This window comes from Cupressus sempervirens, chromosome 2 (genome assembly GCF_028749045.1).
Source record: "Cupressus sempervirens isolate cs-2001-9-10 chromosome 2, ASM2874904v1, whole genome shotgun sequence".
Taxonomy (NCBI): domain Eukaryota; kingdom Viridiplantae; phylum Streptophyta; class Pinopsida; order Cupressales; family Cupressaceae; genus Cupressus; species Cupressus sempervirens.
The window spans coordinates 44,240,578-44,259,991 of record NC_143119.1 but is presented as its reverse complement, the minus strand read 5'-3'; the positions used below and the strand labels follow the sequence as shown (position 1 = coordinate 44,259,991).

At 33.0% G+C, this 19,414-nt stretch overlaps 1 pseudogene; it reads right to left on the bottom strand.

Annotated features, from left to right (window-relative positions):
* Nucleotides 1-1,013: 1,013 nt before the first annotated feature.
* Nucleotides 1,014-19,414, bottom strand: part of LOC149570983 (uncharacterized) — a 93,469-nt pseudogene continuing 75,068 nt past the window's right edge.

Genomic DNA, 19,414 nt, shown 5'->3' with positions numbered 1-19,414 from the left:
GAGTAATATACAAGCAAAATCTTCTTTTCTTGGTGTTATTCAGTTGGTTTCTTGATCTGTATGTGGTTGTTGATCGATATAAGTCTGAATGAATGTATGACTTTGGATGTTACCCTAGTTCTTTAGTGCATACATGGGTAGAAATGAGTCTGAACACTTTGTTTTGGTGCATCACCGCCTTAGATTAGACTAGGTAGATTTGCTTTCGTGCTCTCCTTCTCCCTTTTTTCTTCTGAGAATAGATAGGTGCGCCCTGACAGTAAGAGGAAGCCGGCCTTCTATGGAGACTCAACCTCGTAGTTCAAGTCCCACAGCTTGGAGGTTGTTTCCATGTTTCACTAGGTTGTCCTCATGCATAGGCCTTAGACAAGGGTGCAAACCTAAGTGACAACAGTTGTAACATGGAGGTTCTTTTTAGATTTCATTGACAATTGTATCAATCACATTAAGTATTACTGCCAACATGTTATCAGTGTATTTGTTATGACTACTACGATTTTGCTATCTTGTTTGCTTCATCAATCAACGATATTCTTCTCTTTCATGTCATTTTGTTAGTATTTGATGTTGAAGCAATACAATTATCTACAAGGTCTTGAAAGATTGGAGAACAATAGAGTCCACCTTAATAATGTGTCAAGGTATATTTCGGCTATTATATTAATGTACCTAATTTTGAATTTTATTGGAATTGATTTTTTTTGTAGATTGTAGGATTTTGATTGGACTATTAAATAGTTTATAATAGAGTTTTGAATTATGGTAAAAATAGGTTTTGAGGGTATCCAAAAATCCATACAAAAAACCAAAAAAAGAGATCAAAAAAAGAGTCCACTAGGTTTTAGAAGGACGGGGAACCTGCAGTTCTGGCAATTTATAATAGAGTTACAATTGAACAATCACAATATATATTTCAAAACTCTCTCATAAAATTAGATTCAAAAATTGATAGATGCTCATGAATCTTGAGGGAGATGTACCTTTGATTGTCGAAGCCAAATGCTCTAAAGATCCTAGTGAAGTTTGACAATCATCATTTGATTTAGTTGAGCTGAAGATTGTTCAGCGCAATGCTCTAGAATCTTATGAGCCAGCTCTCTGGATTTTTGTGGTACAAGGAGTTCATATGCCAATGAAACACCTCGCTTCTCTGTTTCCATTGGTTTCTTAATAACTGCAATAAAAAAAAAGAAAAAAGATTGAGATTCTTTTATAATCAATAATACCGAGAAATCTGTATATAGATCTATAGATGACTTATAGTAATATCTACTACCCGTAAAATTTCAATTTATGACCTCTCTTTTAAAACTAGAGCTATAGGTTCAAACCTAAGTTTATTAAATATAAATAATTAAGCATTTATTTGATTGAATTGTTAAGAAGCTAATTGAAATGGACTAAAATTACCCAATGGGGAATCAAAGCTTGTCCTTTGTCTGGTCATCCTCAATGGAATATAAGAGCAATTACTCCTTTTTAACAACTGCAGTGCAAATCATATCATGTCAAAAACCAACAATTTATCTCAAAAACCAAAATCTTAGGAGAAAAATGTTGTCAAACAGAGTTTCTCACTTGCCGTCCACCTGTAATTAGAAACTGTATGGGTGACCACTGTGATTTTGGAGAGCTTACTAATGTTCCATCATCCATGTCCTGCAAGCACAATTAAAATATTCATGCAATAATAGAACATAACTAATTCAACTTTCATCAATTTTGAAACTAAACTAGATACTCCTAAGTAGGATTTCTTACATATTTTTAAATCTATGTATCATACATTTAGTGTTCATTCTATTATAAAGATGAACAATGCATTTAGTACGTATTGCATTTAGAAAATGTGAACAAAAAAGAACATCAGATCTTTGCAAGAGATCATTCAATTCAATTTCAACTCAAATACATTTAACCCAAAAATCATCTCTAAAGTTAAACCCTAGCTTACTACCTCATATGAAAGTATTCTGAGTAAGATATATACTACAGTAGTTCACCATTAGATAACGAGCTTGCTTAGGAGAATTTGTGACATATGGGGTATATTCTAGGAATTGAACTCTATTTTGAGCAGAAGCCACTAACCTCTACAGATTGAGATCTGCCATAATCATGTATATCCTCTATTCTTGCCCTTTTCCTCTGTTCTTGCTCTGCATTTTGCATGTTGTTTTCTTCCACTGCCTCAGGGTCCTCCTCAAATTCTTTAAAAGTGTGCTTCTTGCTGATGTAGATGAACCATTTCAATGCACATTCTTTTATAAAACATTTTGCTGGATCCAAAACTCTTTTCATTAAGCCCTTTGTAGTTTGCATTACCTTGTTTGAAAGTTGTTTCCTGATCTTTTCCGTTTTACAATGTGATGCTTTAGCAAAGGTTTGTTCTTTGTTTGAAATCCATGTTTTCTGTAGAATGTATCTCTTATAGTAATTCTATGTTTCCAAGTTTCCCTTTCTCTTTCACAAAGATAGCACATTTTTCACAGCGGGTGGGAAATGTTCTATTGCAAGTTGATTTTTCACAGAAGTGTTGTCAGGAAAAATTAATCAAACACCAGATATTTGCTATTAAATTTCGTGGTTTCTATTTTGAACTATCTTTTCTAATCCGGGTGATATGGCCTTTAGGTATAGATTTTTGTAGCGCCTATCCAGCCAAATCTAAGCATTTCATTCTGTGGCATTTTAAGTTTAATTTTGGACTCCAAATCTATTCATCGATCCTGGATGTAGAAATAATTATTGACAAATAATTGCATTATGATTTGTTTGTGGTTTTCATGCCTATTCAGCAACGAAAGTTTAAAAATCTGTTTGATTTTTCCACTGAAAAATAATCCTTCTTCAGCGATTGGAAGAATTGGGATTCAAAAAGTCCTTAAAATAAAATGCCAACCGAATATTAGTCTTGAAATAATGTAACTCAAAAACAAGTGTTATTAGTTCTAACTAGATTGTAATTTTATTATATATTTATTATATGAATGAAATATATTAATGTTTAGTTTTAGAATATTTTTAAATTATATTCAAATTATATTCTATGTATTTTTCAGGTGAGAAAGTAGTATTCTAGGTCATTGCAACATTTTTAAAATATTTTTTGAAACATGTTTAAGAAGTGTCTATTTGTATAACCCACACATTAACTCATAGAATCACACGTTATAATACATATAATATAAGTGGAATCATTTTTCTTTTATTTTCACAATATCACTAATTAAATAGCACTTAAGTAAGAATTTTAATAAATAACTAGACCAAACATTGTGTGTGTGTGTATGTGTGTATTTCAATGTATTTACTTACAATTAATTAAAACATTTCTAATAGTTCTAGAAAAGTATGAAAGATCAAATTATTCATTGTATTATTATAATGTATAATTTTCTATTCTAAAATCTATGTACAATAATTAAAGTCTTAAAATATAAATTTAAAGCACTTTGAATAAATAGATAACATATGTGCTAAAACATATAGAAACAAATTCAAATATTTTATTAAAAATCATACCATTAACTCACAATTAGATTTCTATTATTTTTGAATACAAAAAGCTTCATTTAAAATCTAAGTTTTCCTTTAGGTTTCAATGTTTATTATTATTATTATTATATTATTTGCAACTAATACCATTGCAATCACTTCTACTTCATCGAAGAGCTTAGAACATTTGTGAGTACCCCATACTAGAGTGTCTCCTAGGTGCCCTAAGCATGTTTGGGTTGTGATCTTTTGACACTTGTATCTCATAATTTTCATATGCTAAAGAACCATGATATCAATGTCCACAATAACCTCTCTTAATTCTGGGACATTCAATTTTTTTTGAAATTGACACATCGATCTTGGTCGATGTCAAACCTCACACTATTCCTTAGTGAATTGGTACACTAGTGCACAAATTTTGAACCATTCATCATGACATCATTTTCTCAACACTGTTAACTTTGGATGGGGAAGTGAACCCCAGTTACACTACTATTTTGACCATGACGAGCCTAGAATGTTCACAAGCACCCCAAGCAAGAGCGTTTCCAAGGTGCCGTAAGCACTTTTAGGATGCAATCTTCTGATACTTGTATCTCATAACTTGTGAGGCTTATTGAAGAATTGTCAGATCCTATAGGACCATGATATCAATATCCACTATAACCTCTCTCATTTTTGCAAGATTCAATTTCGTTGCAATTGGCACAATGATATTGGTCGATGCCAAATCTCATAGTATTTCTCAGTGAATTGGTGCAATGGTACACAACTTTTGACCATTCATTGTGACATCGATTCATCATTAAAAAGTTCACAAACACCACACATTGAACTTCCCACAAGGTGCATTAAGTACATTTGAGCAACAATATTTGAGAGTCATAACACAATGCCCTTATTGTTTTGTTTTTTCATTATGTCTGTGATTAGTTGGATGTTGAAAAATATCAAGGGTTTGTCTTCACTTCTAGCTACTTTTTCTTAAGGAGGGATTTTGGTTTTGTGGTTGCTTAAATCTTTGGAGGAGTTCAATTATTTTCTAGTAGTGTGATATTGATTTCATAAACCACAAACAAGATTTTAATGAAGAAGACTACAATGAATAAGTTTCATAAACCATATACAAGATTCCAATGAATGGGAATTCAATTAACAAGATTCTAATAAACATTATTAAAATAAACAAGATTCCATACACTAAAAATACACCTATGCAACAATTCACAATAATACAATATATCAAAATATATAATCATATATAAATTCGACGCAAATGTATGTCAAAATGTACATTTGTATATAAAATATGACACATGTCATCAAAATATGTCTATGAAATCAAAGTTTATACATAAAATATGGCATATGTCATATGAAAATGTGCCCTAAGGCTTCCCTAAAAAAATACTATATCCTAGACTGTAGGAAGATCATCAAAATGAAGCCTCTTCGATGCACTCTTTAAACTCGCTAGGTCTTGTATGGACAAGGGTGAGTGCACCAAGATGGTGTACAAAAAGGGGGGTATAAGTGGGCAACTTTTTTTGTAAATCAAGTAAACCTAAACTTGGACAAGTCATTTGAGGACTATCCACTAAAAATGACAAGATGCATAAAACATATAAATTGTAGTACTTTGAATCTACTTTCTAAAATACTAGTGTTTTTATGAAATAGACAAGATTAGGTGGATCAAAACTTGTGCACATGAAAAATAGTTCCTAGTTTTTTTAGAAAACATAACATAGTTATTTTTGTGTGCAACACAAAAGACATAATTATATTTAGTATTTTGCATATCCCTTTGGTAGGATGAGCTAATAATCATATCTATAAGTTGTGTTTTTTTTTGTACTTTTATGATGAATGTTTCTTTTGTTATGAATTATTGAATAGACTACATCTTGAAATTTTGGTACATGTTTGTGTGTTGAGCATAACTTGCATCAAAATAAGTTTTGGAAATGGAAACTTTTTTTTAAAAATGTATATAATCAAGTATAAAACAATAACATGTAATTTATTTTAAATTTGGTTACGTATATCAAAATTTATTCAAAAAGGGTAGATCTATGTCTGTGAGGAATGTCAAGGCATTCGTAAAAGTAATTAAAGTTTATAATGTTAATGCTGTCCAAAAAAAGATGGTTAGAAAGTTAAGAAGACATGTAAGATTATGGTGGTGATTTTAGAGATACCCACTTCACCATTAGTGTACCTAATGAAGAAAAAGATGATAATTCCTCTTAGAAGATGAGAAAATGTCTAAAGGAAAAAAATTGGAGGGAAAACAATCTCCCAAGGCTTTGGGTGATTTTCCTAGGTGATGCAGGAGCATCCAGAGGTATAAGGGCAATCCTGTGTAACCCAAAAAAATGTACTTAGACTTAGTTTTTGTTTCATGTGTTTTCATTTGTTGATACCCATTTGGGTCAAATAAAGGTTCCAACTCTCACAGTTCCACTATCAGTGTTCTAGGTTAGAGTATTTGAACACCTTGGGATACATGTATATGCCAAAAAAATAGGAGTATTTATTTGAGCCATCATTTTGGTGAACTAGAAGGTGTAAATTGGTTTGATAATTATAATTTAGAGCATTCCAAAAAAAGAATCAAGTCAAAAGTCTCCACCGTTTGAAAGCTATTACAGTTTTTTGATTTTTGGAGACCTCCTAAGAGTGCTTCAAAGTCAGGTTCAGGGCATTAAATGACATTGTATAGGGCCAAAAATGGGGGATGAGCTAAGTTTTCCATAGGGCTATAGACCGCTTTCAAAGCTTTCCATAAATGTAAAGAGTTCATCAATCGGAGCTACGGTTCAAAAGTTATGCCTTCTGGAAGTTCGGTTACCATTTTTGGATTCTTCTAGTTTTGTGCCAACTTCTAACATGGCTTTTGGAGCCTTCTATTTGGTCGGTGGATGCCAACTAGAACTTTCTAGAATGTATTCCTAATCCTTAACCCTTTGGGGTCTATTTAAGGACATTTCTTGCATTGTAAAAGACAATTCAAAGTGGAGTTTGAGAGAAGGAACTGGGAGAAGAAATTATCTCCTGATTCATACTATTGTAAGCCCATAGGGCATGTTTTGAAGTCCATTTTCTCTGTACTGCATGTAATAGCATATTTACATAGTAAATAAATTTTCCCTTTCCTGTTGTGTCTGTTTCTGTGCTTGGGTCGTGTCGCCATCACTAGGTTATCACTAAGCCATAAACAATCAAGTTTTTTGGATTCAAATAATCCAATTAGGTTATGAAAATAAAAAATGCATTTAGAACCCAATCGAGCTCTACAAAAATCGATTGGGTTTTGTATTACTACTACACAAGGTTAGATTGAGGGAGGGTGGGAGATGGAGAGAGAGAGAGAGATTGGGTTATGTATTATGCTAAAAAAGTCTCTATCATATCCCCCAATTCTTGTTTCCATCCCATCCTCTCTCTCTCTCTCCATCACTCTCTCCCTCTCTTTCTCTCTCATTTTCACTCTTTATCATATCCTCATCTCTCTTTCTCCTATCCCCTTCTCTCTCTCACTCTTTATATCATATCCCCTAACCTCTCTCTTCTATCGCCCTCCCTCTTTCTCCTATCTCCTTCTCTCTGTCACTCTTTCTATCCTTTCCCCAAATATCTCTCCCCCCCCCCCTCTATATTTCTCCTATCCCTTTCTCTCTCTCTCACTATTTCTATCATATCCTATGTCTCTCTCTCTCTCCCCCCTCATACTCTTCTCTCTCTCACCCCCATTTCCTCTCCCTCTTTGTATCCCATTCTCTCTCTTTACCCTATCCTCACCCCCCCCGCCCCCCCCCCCCTCTCTCTCTCTCTCTCTCTCTCTCTCTCTCTCTCTCTCTCCATCACTCCCCCCCTTCTTCAATATACCTTTTTGGAGTATTAATATAGAACCCAATCAGGTTATTTATCTATATGGATAGAAGCCAATAACCTGACTAGGTTATACAAAATCTGATTAGGTTATTAAAAATTGTAAATAAAATAGCATGTCAATGATTATTATGTTGTTTTAGTGTGATCCACCAAATTATACTATTTTTCCACTTGTATTCTTTACCAAGTATGAAAGTGTAAGGTTTTTTGTGCTTGGAAAAGGTAAATTCTATATTTTTCATGCACCAATATCTTTTTTTTGTTAGTATCTTGTAATTGAGCATAAAATAATCATGCAAATTTGTTTAGTTATGTATTTTATTGTTTATTTTATTCATGTTATTGTTTTTAGGGTAATTGGCATCTACAATCATGGGAAAGAACAAGAGAGGAACTATTAGAAAATGAGAGGCAACAAAGGAAAAAAATAAGGAAACATATGAGGAGATTACATGAAGGTACACCATCAAATGCCTTCAATGTAAGTGATGAAAATCTACCTATTGATATTGATGTTGCAAACACACCTAATTTAAAAAACAAAAATGTTCATGAAAAATACACTTACATCACTTGATGCCCCTAATGCAACATTTCAAGTTGAAACGATGAATGCGCATGATGTATGTAATGACAATGTAGAGCATGTGTGTACATCAACATCTCCTATGATAATTTGTAGAAAACCAAAGTTTTCTAATTGACATTGATGAAAATATTTTGAAGTCAATGCATGATAAAATGTCACAAAGAAATTGTAGGATAACTAAAAGATTTGGAATAATTGTTTTGAAAATTTAAATCAAAGTGGAAGATGCCAACTTCTTGTTGAAATGGTTAAAAATCTGAAATTCAAAGAGACAATGAGAATTTTAGGTTTAAGAACATCTGAAAATAGTAGTGAAAGAAGCATTGTTAGAAATATCTTTGATGCATACTAATCTATTGGTTCAAAAGCATGTACTAAAGATGCTAATACAAGTCAATGGGTCCTCACATCAAAAATAATGGGAAAGGAAATGGAAAAAACTCGTATGGTAAGAAAAATAAGTAAATCATTGAGGATAAGTAGAACAATGTTACTCAAAGCCTTAGTGAGGCGAAAGAAAGTTGAGAATTCTAATGAGACCTCTTTTTGGTCATTCCAAGGTAGACTCCCACATAAGGATAAAGTTATTGTTGATGCAATAAGAACATTAATAGAAAAAATTTGGCATGATAATACAAGGGATTCACCAAACCAAAAAGACGTTGTCAAAAGATGAATTAAAAAAATAAACCATGAGCCACATCCAAAACATTCGTTAGATATGACTCAAACACAAATTTATGAAATGTTTCTTCAAAGATTTCCTCAAATTAAAACTAGTTAAAGGATTTTTTAGATAAAAAAACCATTCTATGTTAAGATAAATCATACATGCACTACATGTTGTTGTAGGGTTCATGTTGAGTTTTCTATGCATTTTAATGTTTATCATTATATATGTTGTACTTTGCATACTAACACAATATTGTAGGAATGTGGTCTACAACCTCCTAAGTCACTAAGAAATTTTTTTGCAAGTGTACTAAGTAAACAAAATGATTGGTGCATTTATTATAAGACCATGTGTTTGAAAGGGTTTTTTTCCTCAATGTAGTGATTTGCAAAAGTTGCATAGATGCCTACATCTAGATAGCACTCATGAAATTGGTAAGACACTAGTTTTTCTTGGAAAGTACAAGTTAGTTATATATGGTGTTAAAGATGGAAAAGAATTGAAGAGGTGCAAATTAGTGAAAAGTGATGTATGTGTAACTAATTTTATGAAATTGTTTCAAGATAAAATAGTTTATGACTACATAGGTCATACACATAGAGCTAGATTGTTAGATGAGAAATTCAAGTTGTGTAAGAAATTTTTTCTCTTGGGTATGATTGTTTCAGTTGTTGACTTCACTGAGAACTATACACCAAAACCTCAAAATAAAGTGCAACCAATGTATTACAACTCTATGCAAGTGTCAATTTTTGTACACATAACATTTATTCATGCACATGATAGCACAGAGGAGGAAAAAAAAGTATTAAGAGAGTATCACTTCTATATTACTGATGATCAAATTCATTCATCAAATTTTGTGCAAGGATGTTTTAGATTTTTCTATGACAATTTGAGGGAATGAGATGATAGATGCAATCAACACATTATATGGTCAGACATTTGCACTACACAATTCAAGAATGCAAGGATGTTCTATTGGTTGATTAGGATGCATGTGACAAGAGGAGTGCAACATTTTTGGAATTTCATTGACATGGGACATGGAAAGGGAGAGCATGATGGTGTTGGAGCATGTGTGAAAATAGCCCTTAGTAGAGAGGAATTAAAGTACAAAGGTGGAACAATACTAGAAATGCTGAAGTAATTGTCCAATGGTGCAATTCTAAGATGGGACCAGGTAATACAGGTAAGTCTATGGTTTCTAGATATTTTTGGTTGATACGTGAACCTAACATTAAATTTTTTGCAAGATTTTTTGTACACCTACAGGATCAAGTGAGATGCATTCATTTTGAAGTTCAAAAGCAGCATCCCTAACTATTGATACTAGAAAGATTGCATGCTTTTTCTCTTTGTGTATGCATCACTTATGGGATGAATATGAATTAAAAGAGTGGGTTGGAAAATTATGGCCTTGCAGACCTTTTCATCCAATTGATTCATATCAACTTCCTACAACACTACAACTCAACTAGGTTGAATCATCAACATATTTTGTGTTAGAATTATTTAGAATAACTGAGGGGGGGGGGGGGGGGGGGGGGGGGGGTGAATCAATTAACCATGGTCCAATGATGTCCAATAAAACTAATTCTACATATCCTTAATGGTACATAACTGAAATTATCATGCATGCAATTAAACATTAAACAACCATAAAAAGTAAACATGCATCACACCATAACAGTAAGGATTTGATAACCCAGAAACCCTCCAAGAATAAGAAGGTAAAACTGGAGTGGGGATGATACCCACAAAATAACTGATTTCAACCACTTCTGATGGTCTGCCCTGTTAAAGGCTACAACACATTGTTAAATGTGACCTTGTTAAAGGATTTAAGAACATTCAACTGTTAGGCTCGCCCAAGTCCATGGGATTTTCAGTCACCTACTCAAAAGAATCTTTCATCCCTTTCTAAGGATCTCCTATCCTCATCCTAAGGATCTCTTATCCTTCTCTTAAGGATCTCTTTATCCTTCTCCTGAGGATCTCTTTATCCTTCTCCTGGGGATCTCTTTGTCCTTTTCCTGAGGCTTATCCACCTAGCTGTTAAGCTAACCTAGCAATGTAGGATTTCAATATCTAATTCAATGGTAAGAAAGTATTAGAAAGGTTTTAACTTGAAATAGATTTGAAACCTTAAATGTGCATATTTTAGATCACTCTTCAATTCCTTTCTTTGATAGACTTTTCTTTCTTGCAGTGCTAACAGCTTGTTCACCCTTCAAGATCTGTCTCCTTGAGTTCTTCCACTCGTTATGCCAATGCAATCTCTTGGTCACTTGATCAACTCAGAGTCTTAATGCTCTATTCTTACTCCTCTTTGTCTTTTTTCCATGATCACACTTATGACCAGTTCCCTCTCTTGCACACACTATTGATCTCTGACCTGTAACTCCTTATAAAGAAGTTGTGTCCTTCATTTCCTACTCAAATCTCTCTTTTCAATTTTAGGGTTTCAATGGATTAGGTAAGTTACAATGTATCTATTCCATATCTTGCTCCTATCTAAAAAATTCATGATAAATCCACTATCATTTGCCAAAAATTTTTTACATAGATTTTTGTACCACCAGCTCATCATTTTTATCTTTTATCTAGTTCACAAAATTCTAGATAACTACCATGTCAGCTTAGATCTAGCGAATCTTCAACTTTTCAAAATAATGTAGCAACTCGGCATCATTGATTTACTGATGCTTAGCACCTGAATCAATTCTGTGAAACTTGGCTCTCAAAATTCACTTGGCACTTCAATATCACTTGGCACTTATATCTTGCTTGGCAATTGAAGATTTACTCGGCACTTATTATCTTTTCTGCCACTCAGCACCTGAAGACTACTTGACACTTGATATTCACTCGGCACCTGAAGATCACTCGACATACACTAAGGAGTGAATTAATTTCTATGTTGTTGTATTGAGAAAAAAAAAGAAACTGATAAATACAATCATTGATGGTGAGGATATTGAGCACCCAATAGGATCTATTATTGTGATAGGCACATGGCTTAGAAGGTAGTTTTTTTCCCCCTGCCATGAAGATCTCTTTAAGTTAATTTGTCATGTATAATGTATAAATTTTAACTTTAAGTTGTCTTTACAATTAAATGTAGGTACCATATCAATAATCTCACAAGTAACTTTCTAAGGCAAACTGCTTCTTGAGAAGCCATTGCAACTGGAATGTATTCAGCTTCTGTGGAACTCTATGCTACTGATGCTTACTTTCTACATATCCATAATATCATTGCTGAGCCTAAACTGAAATAGCATCTTGATGTACTTTTCCTATCAGTAACACTTCTAACCCAATTTGAGTTTGTGAACCAATGTAATTCCATGTCAACATTCTCATACTTGGGCCCAAGGTTAAGAGTGCCTTGTAAGTATCTCATAATGTGTTTGATTCAAACTAGGTGAATCTCCTTTGGCTCACACATAAAATGACTTAAGGCATTAACAACATCGCAAATATCAGGTCTTATATTTACCAAGTACATAAGAGACCCAATCATTTCTTTGAAAAAAGTAGAATCTATGGAGGGTGAATCTGCTGCTCCTTCCTTAAGTTTGTGTAGATTAGATACCATTGGAGAAGACACAGGTGTGGAGTTCCACATTCGAAATATCTTCAAGATGTCTAATGTATACTTTTCTTGCTTAATTATGATGTTGTCAAAGTTCTTCCACACTTCCAATCCTAAGTATTAATGAAGGAGTCCTAAATCTTTCATATCAAATTCTTTGATTAGATCTTTCTTGCATTGATCTATAAGATGATCATCACCTGTTATTAGTAAATCATCAACATATAGTATGAAAATTATAATATCATCTTTATCCCTTTTACAATAGATATTTGGATCATCTTCATTCTTAGAGAACCTTAAACTTGTGAGATATGTCTTAATTCTTTCATACCATGCCTTGGCAGCCTGTTTAAGTCCATAGAGAGCTCTCTTGAGTTTGCAAACAAAGATTTTAGGATTATGAGTTTCAAATCCTTTAGGTTGTTCCAAATATACCTCTTCTGTAATCTTTCCATTCAAAAATGTCATTTTCACATCCATTTGATGTACTTTCCATGCCTTCGATGTTGCAATAGCTAGGACTGCTCTTAGTGTATCTGGCAACTGGAGCAAACATTTCTTCATAATCAATTCCATCCTTCTGAGAGAATCCTCTCGCTACAAATTTTTAAGAATATTAACCAGATAACCTACAGGTCTAATAGTACAAACCGTACCTCCTCTTCTTACTATATATATAAACTAGCATTATATTTGATATAACTCTTCCTATAGGAGCTGGCGACTTCTCATGAAGCAACATTATAATGCTAAATTAAATTAACACATAGTTAGTTAAGTGTTATTATATTTGTTTTCCTAGATTGCCAATTTAAGGGGAGTTTAGTTAGTGCTAGTTTAGGAAGGAATATGTCCCTTTAAGGGACATGCCCTTTAGTAAGGATATATAGGAGGGTTATTGGTGCAGTTAGAGAACACACAGAAACAATTAAGTTTGCTCTTCTAAACACCAATACCCTGCAATCAAAGTTTAGAAGATACTCTCAGTCACAAGGTTAATTATTATATTAGCATAAAAGAAGTTCGGTGTTTCCCCATATATTACACCATTAAGGTTATTTTCTTAGCAATATATTAGACTAATCTATTTGCAGATATATAATTCTCATATCAAAATTATAAGTGTAAACTTCATCATATTCAGAATGTAGAAGATCGTTGTTAGCAATCAAAAAAGGAAATAGAAGTCAAATTCAAAGAATTTTCATAATATTTACATGGTATCAGACCTCTCGTAGTCAAACCTAGGCTCTACAAAATTCAATTACCAGACTCTATATATAACTAACAACTATCTTATATCTTCAATGGCATACACAATCAGACCCGAGAATAGGTTTGATGGGAAAGAGCACTTTGAAGCCTGAAAATTCAAAATCATGATGATTCTTCAAGAGAATGATGTAAAACAATTCATTGATAGAGCATCCAAACATCCCTTAGTTGAACCTCACAAATCTATTTGGAGCAGAAGAAATAGAAAAACTATTCAAATCATCTAGGATGGAGTAAAAAATGATTTTGTTCCTATGCTTTCAAAATATCAAAATGCCTTTGATATGATGAATGCATTACGAATTGCATATGAAGTAAATAATGCAACTAGGGTTCTTGCACTAAAAAGGCATCTGAATCACATTCAAATAAAGAAAGGAGAATCAATAAATTCTTACTTCCTAAGAGTTGTTGGCATTAGAGATGAACTATTAAGTATAGGAACCGCCATTAGTGACACATAATTAACACTTATGGCTATAGATGGATTGCTAGATTCGTGGGAGACATTTGCACAAGGAATAAGTGCCAGAGATAATATTTTGGACTTTAATTGTCCTGAAAATTCCAAACAACAAGCAAACTATACAAATGTTATTAGAGAAGAAGATACTTATGATCCTAAAAATCGTGTTTTCTATTCCTCTCTATCAATTGAAATTTCAAATAAAGCATGGGTAATTGATAGTAGATCTTCTAGACATATAATGGGATACAAAGAAAGTCTAGACTCTTTATTAAATAATATTAGCGATGAAGTTACAATTTGTGATAATTCAACACACTCTGTTCAAGGAATTAGAAATTGTACTTTGAAACTAAAATCATGAAATACTCTTCTTCTTAAAGGTGTACTCTTTGAAACTAAAATCATGAAATACTCTTCTTCTTAAAGGTGTACTCTATGTACCAAGAATTAAAAGAAATCTAATCTCAATTACAACACTTGAAGATGATGGGCACAATGTTGCATTTGTGGATGACAAAGTATTAACTTGGGTTAAGAACTCCTCCATCAAGAAAGCAAAGTTAATTGGTCAAAGAAAAGGATATTTGTATGAATTGAATATAGAATTTGGTCAATCTATTCAAGCCCTAATTCATGATGCTACAAATATAAATGAAATATGACACAAAAGACTAGGGCATCTAAACTTCAAAACTTTATCAACTATGGAGAAGATGGTTACTAGATTACGTAAACTAAATAAAGACCACCCAAGTATTTCCAAAGGGTGTGCTTTGGGTAAGAACACCAGAAGTCTGTTTCATGATAGTACTAGGAAAACAAAAAAATGTACTAGAATTAATTCATTCAGATTTATGTGGACCTATGTATGTTCCTTCTCTTGGAGTATTCTAGTATTATATCTTATTCATAGATGACTTCTCTAGGAAAATATGGATTCACTTTTTAAAATGCAAGGAATCAAAAGAAATCCTACAAAGATTTAAAGAATTCAAAGTATTAAGTAAAACTTTTTCAGGACATAAAATTAAAACCCTTAGAACTAATAATGGAGGAGAATATACCTTAGACTTATTTAAATTTTTTTTTTAAAGAATCAAGAATTAAGAAGGAGTACATTCTTCCTTATAATCCAGAACAAAATGGGGTAGAAGAAAAAAAGAACGGGACAATTATAGGGGCTGCTAGAGCTATGATCTGTGACCAAAATCTAGAATATTATATTTGGGTAGAAGCCTCTTTTACTGCTTTATATATTGAAAATAGAAACACTCACTCCTATCTTAAAGATAAAACCCCTGAAGAAGTATTTACTAAAGTAAAACCCAATATAGGTCATCTTAGAATTTTTGGAAGTCCTGTATATATCCATGTTCCAAAAGAAAAGAGAACCAAGTTAGAACTTTCTAGGAGGAAAGGTATTTTTGTAGGGTATAGTGAATCATCTAAGGCATATAGGATTTTCATACCTGGACAGAAAAGCATTGAACTTAGTATGGATGTAATTTTTGAAGAAGATCTTGCATTCAAAAGAGCCATAAGTTCTAGCGAACCTTCTCCTTTGTCTAGTTCTGAAAGAAATAGTGAGTCTAGGTCCCAGAGGGAGAACTTAGAAGAAATTGAAGATGAAATTGAAAATATGAATCTTGAAGAAAATTCAAAGAGAAGACCACTTTGGGCGATTAAAATCGTTGAAGCAGCTCAAGACTTTGCTGCACCTTCTGGAACAATCAAAGAAAGTGAAAGACCTAAAAGATTATCTAGTTATACAAAAAACATGAGTGATTCATCCAAAACAGAACCAACCAATCTTTCTAATGCTATTAAACATACATATTGGAAAGAAGCTATGATAGAAGAATACAAATCTATCATGAAAAATGATGTTTGGGAAATTGTTCCAAGACCTAAACGAAATTTTTTTGTTTCTTTCGAATGGATATTTAAAATAAAGCATGCTACTGATGGTAGTGTTGAGAAGTATAAAGCTAGATTTGTAGCAAGAAGATTTTCTCAAAAAGAAGGGATTGATTATGAAGAAACCTTTGCTCCTGTTGCCAGATATACCTCCATAATAGCAGTCTTAGCAATTGCCGCATCAAAGGGATGGAATATACATCAGATGGATGTAAAAACAACATTCCTAAATGGAAAGATTTTAGAAGTATGTTTGGAGCAACCTAAAGGATTTGAAACTCAAGATCCTAACACTTTTGTTTGCAGGCTCAAGAAAGCTCTCTATGGGCTTAAACAGGCTCCCAGGGCTTGGTGTGAAAGAATTAATAATTATCTAACCATTTAATTCCATTGTCCAAGAAAAAGGTCACTCACAGAGAATATACTTTTGAAATATTTTCCCATCAAAAAAAGCCCCATAGTTTAATATTATTCAAAAGAAAATCCACGAGAAAATAAAAACATATTGTAATTTTAGCATGTTACACTTTTAAAGAAAGTAAATCAAAGAAAATAATATAAAATAAATTTGTGATGAATGTTTGTGTGGAAGGGTGAGACCCCACATGGGCCCCACCTCTCCCACTTCCCAACATTCCTTTTCTTATCTTTCCCTCACACCACCTTTTACAACTTATAGTAAAGTTATATATATATATATATATATATATATATATATATATATGTCATTGGTGTACCCTTGCTTGGGTGGGCCCCCTCCTTATTGTTGTTCCCCCTTTGCTAAATGTAGTCTCCCTCTTAAAGAGCCACCCACTTGGAGAGTACACATGCCAAGGTTGTAGGTGCACCCATTGTTGGTTATAGGCGCAGCAGCTGAGAGAAAATAGATGAAGTCATAAATGTAGGGTTCCCAAGGGCCAAGCAGAATTGCCTACTTGGCCATTCTATTCTGATTGGCCAAACCCGTTAAATGCACCTTGAGTAGCTACCCAAAGGGTGGGGGGAAAAAGGTAGATGGGGGATGGCGAGAGGGGAATATAGTAGGGTAGGTTAGTCGGTTCATAGGGTATATAGGATAGGTAGGGGGAGGGAAAATAAATAAGTAGGGGTTTAGGAATTTTTGTTATTGATAGTTATATATTTTATTTTATATATATATATATATATATGATTTATTATATATGTTGGGTGGATATTTTGAAACCAATAATTTTGTGAAAAATCCAGTTGCAAAATATGATGACCAGCCACTGCATGTGAGACAGACTCTCCTACCTTAAAGGGAAGGCCCCTCCTTCTCACCGTTCCTTGGATCAACTCAAAGTAAGCAAGAAGTTAAGAGATTTGTCAAGGATGTTACTAATACTCTTTCCTCTTAACTTTCAAGAAAGAATCCACTTACTCACAAAATGAGTAATGGGCAAGATAAGATATCTAACTACACTTTTATCTAGTAGTTGGAAATGGTGATACCAATAAACTAACACTAACTTAAAGGCTAGTTGAAAGCATACAGGTTTGGCTCTAAGTCTCATTTTCATCCATTCCATAAGAAAAGCCTCTACCATTGGGGCAAAAAGACTTCCAGAAGTGTATGATCTCTATTCTATAAGAAAAACCTCTACCATTGGGGCACAAAGACTTCCAGAAGTAGGAAAATGATAACTATTTTTCATGAATTTGAGATGGTAATACAAGCTACAACCAAAGCTTCTAATTTATGTATCACCATAATCACTCCCATTCAAAGCTTCAGCTCCTATTGCTTCTTAACTCGCTATGCTCTTATTATTCAACACACGATAATAACATGAGTCAAAGATGATAGGCACAAATTAGAGTCAAAGATTCTAATTTGCTCTATCACAATTGCTTCTAGTCAAAGCTTCGAATCCAATTGCTTCTTTTTATTCACTTTACTCCCAAATTCGTACTACACAATCGAAATTATGTTTGCACAAGTGTAGCAGAGCTTTTTTTTTTTTATACAACAAAAGTTGATTCCTCACAATGACGGGGCACTCTTTTATATAGGCAAAGGAGTTGACAAAAAGTAGGAAAAAGTGAGAGCAACTCAACCAACTTTATCCCGGTCTAATTAACAAGAGAAATTATTGGGTTACATGTCATTACACATGCAAATTGTATTAAATGTAATTACGCAATTTCCTGCAATACATCCTCTCCAACTACAAACATGAACAAAGAAGAAAGAAGATAGAAAAGAAGGAAACAATCCTAGGGATTTTTTTGAAGCACTTGTACTTGGTGATGTTATCCCAGATGATCATAGAATTGGAAGTTCTTATATTTTGTGTCATTGCATTCACCTTGATAACCATGTTGTTGCTTCTTTTGATAGTCTTTGACTCTCTTTGATAAATTATCCATTGTCATTTGAAAACTCGATGTGATCAAGATTTTTCTCATTCGAGTTGTCATCAATTCTCCTTTATCGATTGGCACATTATGGAGTCTCTAACACTTCAAAGACCTTCTGATGATGTCCCGATGTAAACTTGGAACAACTTTCCACCAACACTTTTAACTCCTTCTAAGCAAAGTGCTTAGTGCATTCCTACATGAACTCAGGTTCTCAGACAACCATTGGAAAAATGAAGACCAATGAATTACCACTTCTTTGATTTGAAACACGCCTTCTTTACTAGATGTCTTTAAATTTTTAGAAATTTTGACATATATTGACTTGTTGCAACATGAAAGTTTCAATGGGATTGACTCCATCATTGGAAGATATGGATTCTAACTCCATGATAATATTGGCAAAATGGATCTATGAGGAACAATATATTTTAAGTCAAAGGCATTTACATGCTTTTAGTTCAAAAACTCATTCTCTAAGAGCATTTGCATATTTACATGCAAATGGGTTTGAAGGAAATGTTTGCACAACTTAAGTGATCAATTAAGCACATGTTTATTTATTTTTTGAAGAAATGTCACTTAGTTAAGTCATAAATAATATTTACACTATATATTTTAATATATAATGTGCAAATATTATTCAAAAAGTAATATTTATTAAGATCTTTTGAATTAAAACTCAAAAATTAAATAAAATTATATAATTAATATAGTCACTTAAGTGAAAAACTAAAAAGCAACTCAACTTAAAAATATAACATAAAGTGCACTATAGTTACTTTAATAAAAAATTAAAATGATAAAGTAACTTTAAAACATAACATAAAGTGAATTTATGTTATATTTTTCAAAAAGTTAATGTCAACTTTAAAATATAACATGATATTTTAATTCATGCAGTTACACCTAGAGAGTCCACAATTCGGGCACAAAAATGATCATATCTTTTGATTGCCAACTCTGATTAAGCCCTAAGATATATGAATCGAAGGAAAAATCGAAAGCAATAACTTGAGCAAAACCAAAAGACCAAAAGCCAACAAACGCACACTCGAAAACAAGAAAAAGAATGTTGAAGGCTAAAAAAATCAAGCATAGGCTCGA